This window comes from Natator depressus, chromosome 1 (genome assembly GCF_965152275.1).
Source record: "Natator depressus isolate rNatDep1 chromosome 1, rNatDep2.hap1, whole genome shotgun sequence".
Lineage (NCBI taxonomy): Eukaryota > Metazoa > Chordata > Testudines > Cheloniidae > Natator > Natator depressus.
In genome coordinates, this window is record NC_134234.1 from 331,896,232 (window position 1) to 331,908,091 (window position 11,860).

Here is an 11,860-nt window from a genome sequence, read left to right on the forward strand (position 1 = left end):
CTCCAGCTCAGCTCTCTGAATCACTCAGCAGAAGCCATAGCCCGCTGGGCATTCTGTGAGTTCAAGTCTCCAGCTTGCTTAGAGGAGGTAAACTCCAGAAGGGAGTGAGCCAAGTGCCATTTTGAAAGAGGTGTGGTTGTGCTTTAAACTAGCAGGCGGCAACGTCAGGCACTGTGAAGAGAGTAGTTGTTGCTGCTGTCTAGCCCAGCCGGGTCTGCGTGCATTAGAGCTGCTGCGGCTGCATAGGGGTGTCTGAGCCCCCCACTGGGAGGGCAGTGCTGCATACGGGGGCCCAGGATTGCAGCCTTCCTGCCTGGAGTGGGGAAGGAGGTACAGTGGGGATGGGCGGGCAGTGGTGCAGGAGGTCTCTGAGGAGAAGTTGGGCAATTGGGGGTCAGGGGCTTGTCACAGCTCTGCCTCACTGCTGCGTGGTGACCCATGGAGCTGTTAGTAGAGCCCTGCAAATCCATAGATATCTGCAGATATTCATGAAAAATGTTTGCGGATCCTGGATCGGATGCAACACAAATTTTTGTATCCATGCAGGGCTCTACAGCTAAGAATTCCACCAGTGTGGGGGAAATGCAGCTTATGCAGGGCTGGTATACATGGCCCCTGTACTGCCCCATCTGCTCAATCCTAAACTAGGGGCCATGTTGGGAGCATGGCTGCTCTGGCTATACCAGCTGTTGTATGGTCCTCTAGGGGTTGTAGCCAGCTGGCATAAGCTAGAGTAGCTCTCAGGCTGCTCCAAACTATGCTGGGACTCAGGGCAGGACAGATCCACAGTGCGAGTTAGGGATCCAAAACCAGCTCCCTGATGGCATCTTCCTGCTGCTGCAAGTGGAAGGTGAGTGAGGTGGATAATTGGTCCTAGGTGTCTGTGACAGGGTAGTCTTCAAGGCGCCTTTGGGGGAATTCTTGTGAGCTGGAAGAACCAGAGGCAGATTTCTTCACTGGAGGAAAAACAACAACTCTGTAAGTCTCTGCAGAGAGTATAAATATTTGGCTGGAGTATAGATATTTTCGAGCCGGCTGCTACTCCCAGGGCATTTTTGATAAAGGACAGTCTAAAGATGCTTGGTAGGATTTATGAGTCTCTGGGAGCAGAACTCCTGAAGAGTGGCTGGGTGTGAGTTCCTCTCCAGATTGGCTGGGCCAAGAGAAAAAGCAGCTGTGGTTCCTGACTGACAAAGCTCGTCAGAGCGGATGGACACTGTTACCCTGATAAGCAGGTAAAAGATAGTAGAGACAGCATGTGTGTGGGTACCCATTGTTCAGGCTGCCAGCATGTTTCCATTCTCAAAGGTCATTTTTGGTAGCACATAACTTTCTCCGTGCTTCATCTTTTTCAGCTTAGATTTTATCTACTTGCGCTGGGCTGGGGGGGAAACTTTCCCAAGAAGGGTAAATGAAAATGGTGGCGTCATTATCAAGCGCAGAGGGAGTGAATTTAATGCCGTTTTTCTGCTAAGAAAAAAAGATTGTGACCTGTCTTTGAACAGCTGTAGCACCCCAGAGGAAGGTGATGACAGAAACTGGAAATTTGCCCAGGGCCATAGTCTTTAGCTCATGAATGTGCCTTTCCTTGGTCTGGTGAAAATTCAGTTTGATTGGGCTGAGTTATAAAGGGTTTACAACTGCATTTGTGCAAGCTTCCTAGAATATGTTAACCAATAAAGCATACTGCCTCCTAGTGTTCCATTGGCAATATGCATAAACGTAGTGGCAATTGCCTAAGATGGAGGATGTCTCGGATTCCACTGGACGTGCAGATACTTGCAGAACAAAGTGGAGACCTGTTTCGGTTTTCCTAGATATGTGACTGTGAAATACGAACTGCGAAGACACACAATAAACCAATGAATGTGTATGAACACAGTTATGAGTTGCCAAGGGCTCCCCGACCACTGGTTCTGCCCAGAATTCCCTTCATGGGATCCCACACTGCTGAGCAGTAAGCCGCTCCATGGAATTTAAGCGGGAGAGTCCTGTAGTGCATGCCTAGCTCGTGGCTTCCTTCCTGCTCACCCTTCTCAACCTGCAGAATGGGATCCTATGTAGCTACGGGGGGAAGGGGTTAAGAGGCAGGCTGTGGAAGTGGCATGGGAGGCATGCTCCCCTTCGTGACTCTTAGCCAGGAGCTACAGGTGAAGGAACTTGCTGATGGGATAGGGAGAATGACTGTGTGATGCAAATGCAGGCTGGTAAAACACAACAACAAAGGACCTGGCATGAGAATGAGAGGAGACCCCCCCCAAACAGAACAAAGCCCTGATCTGGCTGGATTGCACTGGTGGGGTCTATCTTTTTTGGTGCTTGCCATGCCAAAGTATTATAGAACTGAAAACGCTGTGGAGAAGAAGGGAGGTTTGAAAGAGGAAAAGGTAGCTGTTCCAACTGCAGAAAGGGTGGCGGGGGGAATACACTGAGGTGGGACTGGGAGAAGGAGACCTGGGGAACCATTGGGCAGAAAATCTCCCTGGGTTTTCTATGTAAGTTCTGGAAGTCAGTAACACCTCACCTACTAGCAGGATCCTGATTTATGGAGCAATACATCAAACTTCTCCAATGAATTAAGTACAAAAAAATTGGTTGTGAGCGATGCACAGGATAGTCAGGATTCCTACAACTCATCAAGCAGTAAACTTCACCCTGACCGTTCAACTTTCTTGATAAAAGGCTATCCCTGATACAGTCTGTCTGCAGCAACATTAACTCCCCTGTTGCCACCAAAAGGAGGAAAGAAGCCCTGTACAGATAAATTGCTTTCTTGGAAGGAAGTTCAACTGGGGAGTCAATCTAGGGGAGTTGTTTATCTGGATTCTGTAGTAGTGACACCTGCTAAAGTACTGTGAAATACATGCAAGTCAAGGGCTCTTTTCTTCTTTGGAGAGAAATTGTCAGCAGTGTAATTAAAAAAGGGAAACTGGTTGCCAGATAAGAGCATCCCGACCAGCCCTTATACAGGCTTCCCCCACCATTTTGCATTAATATAATTCATTAACAAATCATCAGCTAGTATCACTTTCCCCTGGTGAATAATCAAAGGGACATGCTGCATGCTGATTGGCTATCCAGCCACTTCCTGCTGGGGAACTTCAATCAAGGAGAATGAGTCAAAGCTAAAATTCCCCCAAACCTATTGTTTGCTATAATTCTTTAAATACTCTTTTCCCCCTTGCATGTGCTTATCATTTGTGTAGCCACAGGGGGTGGATTCGGCTCAAAGGGGGGTTGCCAAGTCTATACATGATTAAGCTGATGTGTGCACATACAGGCCCAAATCCACTGATCCAGTGCATGCCTCATGTACTAAACTATGCACTGGTTACCATTGCAGGGAGCTGGGGAAGAGCGTGTGTGAAGGATGCTCTGTCTCTGCCCCTCTAAGACTATGAATCAGCTGCAAGTTTTCTTGGCTACTACTCAGATACCACAATGATAGGTGCAGAACAAGAACCTTTACATCATAGAGGTGGGGAGGCAGGAGGCTCCAGGTGGCAGCAGATCCTCTGCCCTTTCTCAAATCTAGCTATGATTGTTTTGCACAATCAAAGTGTGCAGCTGTGGTTTTGCAAGACCCAGACCATCCTTCACGGAGCCAACCTCCTCCTATTAGTTTCATAACTTCCAACAGTTGGAAAGAAAACCTGGTACAATGTAGCTCTTCCCACCCCCCCCACCCCCAGCCTCAGACTCTGCTACCTCCACTCTCCTCTCCTGTCTCAGTCACCCCTGAGTTGTTTGCCTGCCTGCACAGTTCGCTCCTTACTCTTGGGAGGCACCTTGCACGCATCATTCCGACACCAGCTTCAGTTTTCTCTCTGGGCTTTGCGTGTTCATTGTCTTCCTCCACCCTGTGGAGCCCAGAAATGGGTACCAGCTGACGCTGCAGTTGGATCTGGTCCCCAGTGTAAAATTCTGGTACTGAATCAGCCAAAGGAGTTCTGTTTGAGGGACATTATTCCGGTAGTTACAAACACATGCACGTACATTAACAACTGCCACATCTCTCCGCACATTACCTCTGGGAGCTAGAAAGCTCCTTTAATAGAATGCACATACAGATTTACTGGATGAAAATGGAGACTTTTTACAATACCTTCCCAACCCCCAACCCCCCCTCGCCTCTCCCAGAGAGAACACTTCAGCTGAGGTCCTCTGAGTGTTCTGCCCTATTAATTCTGCAGTCTCTGTTTGAATAGATGACAGCCAGAATGTATGACCTCTACTAGGAGCAAAATTTACCCTAATGTTGGGGTGTGCTGTATAAACATCACCATTCACAAGCAATAGAATTACAGCAGGTTGAAAGGTTTCCTAAAACCAGAAGCCAACACTTTCAAATCTAGGTTCCCCAAAGTGAAACACTTAAATCCATATTTAGGTGCTAACATAAAAGTTTGCTTGATTTTTCTGAGTAAAGACTTTTATGCATGCTTTGCATTTCTGAAAAACAGCCACATTTATTTAGGTGCTTAAAGATGTAAATTTAGGAGTGTATCTTCAGGTACCCATGTTTGCAGCTTTTGGGCAGTGACCCCTTATTTACACAGGTGTAATCCCATAGACTTTGGTGGGTTTGCACCAGCGTAGATGGGAGGAGAATTTGGTATCTCTGCCCCTTAAAGATCTATGCACTAAGGCGACACAATAAAAAACACTCTGATGTATAAGTGAGGGGTCATTCTGCTTGTGTCCTTCACAACTTATCTAACATTTCAATTTTCAAAGGGCTTGGATAAGCTGCTGACAACCCTGGAGAATGAAGTCCTCTGTTTGGGCCTGATCTGCGGTTCACTGGAAAGTCTCCCATTGACTCCAGTGGGCTTTGGATCAGGTGCATTTGTAACACTGACAGACACCAGTTGTCAAAGGGCAGGATCGAACCTAGGATCTCTGGAACTAAATTCATGAGCCCCTACTGGATGAGCTAAAAGCCACCTGGCTGTTAGCTAAGGCTGTAGAGCAAACTCATTAATCTCTCTCTAAGTGGTGTCGGTGCCACTAGATGGGACAGAACACCACACCCAGGAGGTGTGTGGGTTACACTTTGTCCACAGTTACAGGAGTCAGCAGCACTGTGCCTCCATTCAGTCTTGGAGGGACCACTTCTAGGCATGACAGCAGAATTTGTACTTGAGTTTCTCCTGCTTAGTGTCTCTGCTCAGACTTTAAATGAGTTGCAGCTGTGATGCAGACGTTCAGAAATGGACTGAGATCACCAGTACATTTCAGATAGACTGCTAAGCAAATCTCATGGGAAGGTGCTACTGACCTGGGCTGACTTTTAAGGTGGCGATCTGAAGAGAGAAAGGCTCCATAAACCATTGCCAGACACTTGATTATTCCGAACTATATGCAATAAATAACACATCAAACAGAAATGACACATTAGGTGGTATAATAAAGATTTTGTTAATATGAGGAGTGCCCCTAAAGATCATTTGAAATGACTATTTCCCAGATAACAAAAACAGGACAATGCTATCATGTCTTTTACCTTTGAATCATATTTGTCATTGGGACCAAATACATGCATTTCTAAAGATTATGGGCTAGAAACTTGGCTCATGTAAGTCTGCATAGCTCCTGTCTGTCCCATAAGGCACATAAGAAGACCTTCTCTTTTATCCCAGAAGTGTTAAAATATGGATGGAGTTATGTTTGCCCAATGCACTGTAAATAACCTAATTGTATCTCATTGTGCTTTCCGTCAAGACATTATTTCATTTGTCTGGCACATCATTAAGCACATAGCCCCATGTCAGTCCACTTCTAAGAGGAGGAGTATTCATGATTCTGGGCCTCTTTAATTTCCGTAACCATTTTATCTGATTAAGTCTTGCACATTATGACAGATGCAAGCACAAAACCACATCGCCAGTGGGAGGAGTGTGGGACTTCAAGGGCTAACACGTACGCTCATCTTTACATTTGGGAAGGATTGGTTGCCATGCTGTCACTGACAAGCTCTGAAAGATTCACTGCATCTGATTTTGAGCAGGATCAGTTAGCTATATCTATTGTGTATTTTCCACTTTCAACAAGAAACAGTGGTCTAGAGACAGATGCGCCAGATGCAGATATGTGATGTAAAGAGAACCACCTTCTTCAAAGACAATGGAATGTAACAGAACAAGTGAAAACCGTACATCTCCACATGGAGATATAATCAGTGTCTAAGAAGTTTCAACCTCAAGACTGTCGCTAATAAATTAATAGCTTGAGGCTAGAACCTGAGAGGTGTTAAACATTCAATTTCTCCTGAGAGTTTGAGCACCACCAGCTGCTTCTGAAGACGCACAGGACCAGATCTGTCTTTTTGAGGCTAAAGAGACATATTGCAACACTGACTGGCAAGAGACTATACTAACATACAGCGTCTCTTCTTAGCTGCCTTGCTCATGTGGTGTAACTTGTCTTCATATACGTACAAGCAAATGGAGGGAAAAGTAGTGGTTGAAATCCTTGGCTTCTCTGCTTTCTCAGAAAAAAAATAATTAAAGATAAACTTCTCCTCTCAGACTCACCCAGTGGCTCTTGACTTTGCTATTCTCCTATCCCACTTTGCACCTAATTCCCATTGGCATCACAATCCCAGAAGATGAATAACATATGAAGTAGCCATGAAAAATACCAAGAGGAAAAGCTTCTTCTATCTGAGCCACATGGCACATCACAACTCTGGGCTTCTGTAATTCCCAGTGAACTGAATGGAAAAAAAGTTACACTGAATCAGGCTGTTGGCTCCCAGAAAGGTTTCAAATGAAGTGGGTTGAATAATGGATTTTCCAGTTCTTTGGCAATTTCCAAATAGAACGATTTTCTTTTCAGGCTGAAATATTTTGTTTTTTGAATTTTCACCAACTCCCCACCCTCTAATTTTCCTTGGGGGAAATTTTTTTTTCAACTAGTTCTAATTAAAATCACAACCAATCATGTTGTCATTAGGCAAGTGTTACACCCACATTCTCAGCTTTCGGATGGAAGCCAAATAACTGGTTTGGGACTTTAGTGAAGGTAAACAATGGTAGATAGGCATGAAGCCATTGGAGGGGGATTGGGAGGAGTGTGCAATTTGAGGTACATGGGCTAGCTGCAACACTACATTTGATTTGCAGCTACAGTGGCTACCATCACGACATTTCACATTGGGCCAGATCCTCAGCTGGTGTATGTCGACATCGTTCTATTGAAGTCAATGGCGCTAAGCCAAGTTACACCAGCTGAGGTTCATTCACCACTCAGAACTGTGGATCAAATCCAGAGGATGGGAACTCAGGCAAACAGAAACTCGAGAAAATGTTCCCACACGCCAGAACTGTTCAGTTTTGCACAGCTGTAGTCATTTCCAAGAGCACATGTATCTCCCCAATGTGTCTCTGTCCTCTGAGCACTTCCTGTCTCTGTCCTCAGTTATCTCTATCCCCTCGCTTCTTTCTTTTCTCAGTCTCAATACCTCCTCTCCCTACCTCACTCCCCTTCTCCATTGTGTGTCTCTCCCTACACTGTGCTTACGACACAAATTCAGGGCTTTATTCTCAGTTACACTTGTCACCACTATGGCATCGTAAAGATGCCTTAAAATGCATGAACATGTAAAATGCAAGCCCAAAGTATTGCTTTGCAGAGTTTTTCTCCAAACAATACTGAACCAACCACATACCTGTAATTGAGTAGTTAGTATTTTTACAGGTTTCCCCTGTAATTACCTCACCCATCCTCAGGGCTGGCCTTACCATGAGGCGAACGAAGGCGGCTGCCTTGGGTGCCAGATTTTGGGGTCGGGGGGCACCCCACTAGGACCCAGAGTGTAGAAAATTGTGTCTGCTGCTGGTGCGTGTGTATTCTCTCTGCTCTAGATGCACAGAGATGGTGGAGTGCTGTGCTGGAGGAGGGAGGGCACAAGAGACATAACAGGCAGGCAGGAGAAAAGGGGAGAGGGAATAATAAAAAGCAGCAGGAGCAGCAGGGAGAGAGAGGAGGAGAAGCCTCTTATGTACCTCTCTAGCACCCCCAGGAGCCTGGACTTCTCAGGGAGCTTCCTGTTTCCTGCTGCTTCCCTGAACCCACTTGGGGAGAACAGGCAGTCAACTGAAGTAGTAGGAGCCAGTTAGGCCCTTAAGACGCTGATATCTTCCCTCACTCAGGCCCTGCTACCAGCCTGCTTATTTGTCTCCTTCAACTGAGTGTTGAGAGCCACTATAGCTGGCACAGAACAGCAGTCATGAGTGAAAGAAGAAAACGCCGCTCTGGGGAAGCATTCAGAAAAAGAAAGAAATCAAAGGAAGCTTTTCTATCTAAGCAGGAAGGAGCTCTCCTGAGATACATAGACACAAATGTTCATGGTGAGCCTTCCGGCCCCACTGAGGATGTGAGTGGTGAGGAGATGCCTGATCTTCCAGTTTAGTCAGAGTGCAGGTGACCTGCAGCTACTGCAGCATCCATATCTCCATCTCAAATGGATGTAATCATGCACATTCCTGAAGAAAAGTGTAGATCAGAGAAGAGTGCGGTGGAGGCGCAAGAAACAGCTGCTGCTGAGTTTAGTTCCTTAAGTCTAGATGATCCAGGACTTGGACCCACTTGAGCAGTAGCCTGAGGGACTTCCTTGTACTGCATGGGCCACAGCAAGTGAAAAACTTCATGTTTCCCAAAGACAATGAAAATAGAAGTTTCTATCCAACACATTACTGGCGTGAAATCCCCAATGGTGACAAAGTGGAGAGGCCATGGCTTATGTACTCAAAAACCCAGAATGCTGCATACTGTTTTTGTTGAAAACTCTTCCAGTCTAATATTCCCGCCACATTGGGTTCTATGGGAACAAAGGACTGGAAAAATCTGGCTAGAAATCTGGCATGCCATGAGAAGGCAGCAAATCACCAGAGAGCATTCCATAGGTGAAAAGAGCTTGAGATGAGACTAAGGTTAAAGGCCACCATAGATGATCAGCATCAAGAGAAGATTGCATCAGAGTCTCTTTACTGGCAAAATGTTCTGAGAAGGCTCATTGCCATTGTGAGAATGCTTGCTACCCAAAACCTAGCACTGCGTGGCACTTCAGATCAGCTGTATGTGCCAAACAATGGAAACTTCCTTAAAATTGTGGAGCTGATGGCTGAGTTTGATGCTGTACTCCAGGAGCATTTAAGAAGAGTCACCACCCAAGAAATGTACATACATCACTACTTTGGAAAAACAATTCAAAATGAGATCATACAGTTACCGGCAACAAGAGTCAAACAGAAGATTGTGGCAGATCTGAAGTCAGCAAGATATTACTCTGTTATTCCGGACTGCACACCTGACATCAGCCATGCGGAACAAATGACTTTAATGGTGCGTTTTGTAACAACATCAGAACCTCTTGAAAATGTCCCTGCAATGGTGACTGTCAGAGACCATTTTCTAGAATTTATTGACATTGATGATACTACAGGAGCTGGTATGACAAATGTGCTTCTTAAAAAGCTGGAAGATATGGGAATTGTGATAGCTGACATGAGAGGTCAGGGTTACGATAATGGTGCCAACATGAGAGGAAAGAAAAGAGGCGTGCAGACACGGATCCGAGAGTTAAACCCTCAGGCTTTTTTTGTCCCATGCAGTTCTAATTCATTGAACTTGGTGGTCAGTGATGCAGCATCAGCTTCCAGTGAGGCTGCTGAATTTTTTAATTTAATTCAAAGCATCTATGTATTTTTCTCTGCATCAACTCACTGATGGCAAATTTTGAAGCAACATCTGGGAAAATCCTCTCTGACACTGAAACCACTGAGTGCCACATGATGGGAAAGTCAAGTGGAGTTGATAAAGCCTATCAAACACCAGATTGGGAAGATAGATGATGCCATAGTTGCCATTATGGAGGATAATGCTATGACAGGAACTGTTCGTGGGAGAACAGTGGCAGAGGGAAATGGAATCACCGGAAACATACATAACTTCAAATTTCTGTGTGGCTTAGTGTTGTGGCATGACATACTGTTTGAAATAAATGTTGTAAGCAAGAGACTGCAACGTGTTGACCTTGATATATCTGGAGCAATGGAACAACTGGACAAAGCAAAGTCACACCTACAGTCTTACAGGTCAGATGAGGGATTTCAAAACGTTCTGAAGAGTGCACAGAAGTTGGCAGAGGAATTTCACACTGAAGATATTTTCCCACACATTCACGAATACAAGAGTCACCGAAGAAGAAGACATTTTGATTACAAGGTACAGGATAATCCCGTAAGAGATCCCAAACAACAATTCAAAGTTGAATTCTTTAACCAGGTGCTAGATCGTGCAATATAGTCAGTTGAAGAACGTTTCATGCAGCTCAAGGAACACAGCAGCATATTTGGGGTGTTGTATGATATTTCAAAACTCCTCACTATACCTGAAGAAGACCTACAGCAGCAATGCAGGGCACTAGAGACAGTGTTGACACATGATGACATGCGCAATATTGATGCAAGTGATTTAGGTGATGAACTGAAAGCCCTTTCAAAATACATTTCAGCAGGATCAACTCCAAAGGCTGTTCTGGAATATATGTGCAAAAATAAGATGACCACCCTCTTTCCAAATGCTTTTGTTGCTCTGCGCATACTTCTAACACTTCCTGTAACAGTTGCCAGTGGAGAATGCAGCTTCTCCAAGCTGAAGTTAATAAAAACACATCTACGCTCCACAATGACACAGGAGAGGATGGTCGGCCTTGCAACCATCTCAATAGAGCATGAAGTGGCCCAGACTGTGGACCTTCAGGAAGCAGTTCAAATCTTTGCAACCAAGAAGGCACGGAAAGCACCACATTGATTATTCAAACAGATACAGATGCCAGTGTTTACTATGCAGACAAGAAAAGTTACATTTGCTGTTCAGGCGTCTGAAAGTTAAGTGTTACTTAAAATTTTTGAACAAGGCATTTTAAGTTGTTTGTTCTCCTTTACTGGGGTAGGTATCAGAGCAGTACCATGAGAGGAGTAGAACAGGAAGAAGGCAGAATTGAGACCTTTCAAAGTTTTGGCCCAAGTGAGGAAGCATGGGGGCGTCATTTGAGCTCCCCGCCTCAGGTGCCAAAATGTTGTGGGCTGGCCCTGCCCGTCCTCCTCCTCTTTATGGCTATTAGTTTGTAGAAGCACTGTATTTGCTACCTGCAGAACATTTCCTTAATACATTTCATCTTTCTCAGCTTTTTATGGTGAACGGGTCATTCTGAAGCTGAATCTTAAGTGTGTGCCCTCTCCGAATTTTCCTTTTTTTGTTTGAAAACACCAATTTAAAAATTAAATGTGATTTTTCTGGCTTCCAAGCATTCAAGAAAGCTTTGCACTCCGAGAATGGATTATTTCCTTGTTGGGAGAGGAGTGAGTTGGAACAGGTTTACAGTCTACATTTTACAGACAGGGAACCAAGGCACAGAGAGACTAACTGACTTAATCAAAGTCACATAGGAGGTATATAGCAGAGCAGGAAACTGAAGCCAGGTTTCCCTAGGCTAGGTTCCCTAACCACTGGACCATCCTGTGGTTAGCAGAATACTTTGACATAAATATATGAGTGCACTGTGAGAGTCTGTTTGTAGATTCCAAGGCCAGAAGGGATGATTGTGATCATCTAGTCTGACCTCCTGTATAACACAGGCCAGAGAATTTCCCCCAAATAATTCCTGTTGAACTAGAGCATATCTTTTAAAAAAAATCCAAACTTGATTGAAAAATTGTCAGGGATGAAGAATCCACCACAATCCTTGGTAAATTGTTCCAAGTGGTTAATTATGCTTGCTATTAAAAATTTATGCCTTATGTCCAGGCTGAATTTGTCTAGCTTCAACTTCCAGCCATTATATCACGTTATG

At 44.9% G+C, this 11,860-nt stretch overlaps 1 protein-coding gene across 1 annotated transcript in view; it reads left to right on the forward strand.

Moving 5' to 3' along the window:
• The first annotated feature begins 1,216 nt into the window (after positions 1–1,216).
• Positions 1,217–11,860, forward strand: part of FAM107B (family with sequence similarity 107 member B) — a 153,447-nt gene continuing 142,803 nt past the window's right edge. Inside the window, exon 1 of the mRNA XM_074942592.1 lies at positions 1,217–1,235. The gene's annotated coding sequence lies outside the window, so the exon portion shown is untranslated. The remainder of the gene's footprint in view (positions 1,236–11,860) is intronic.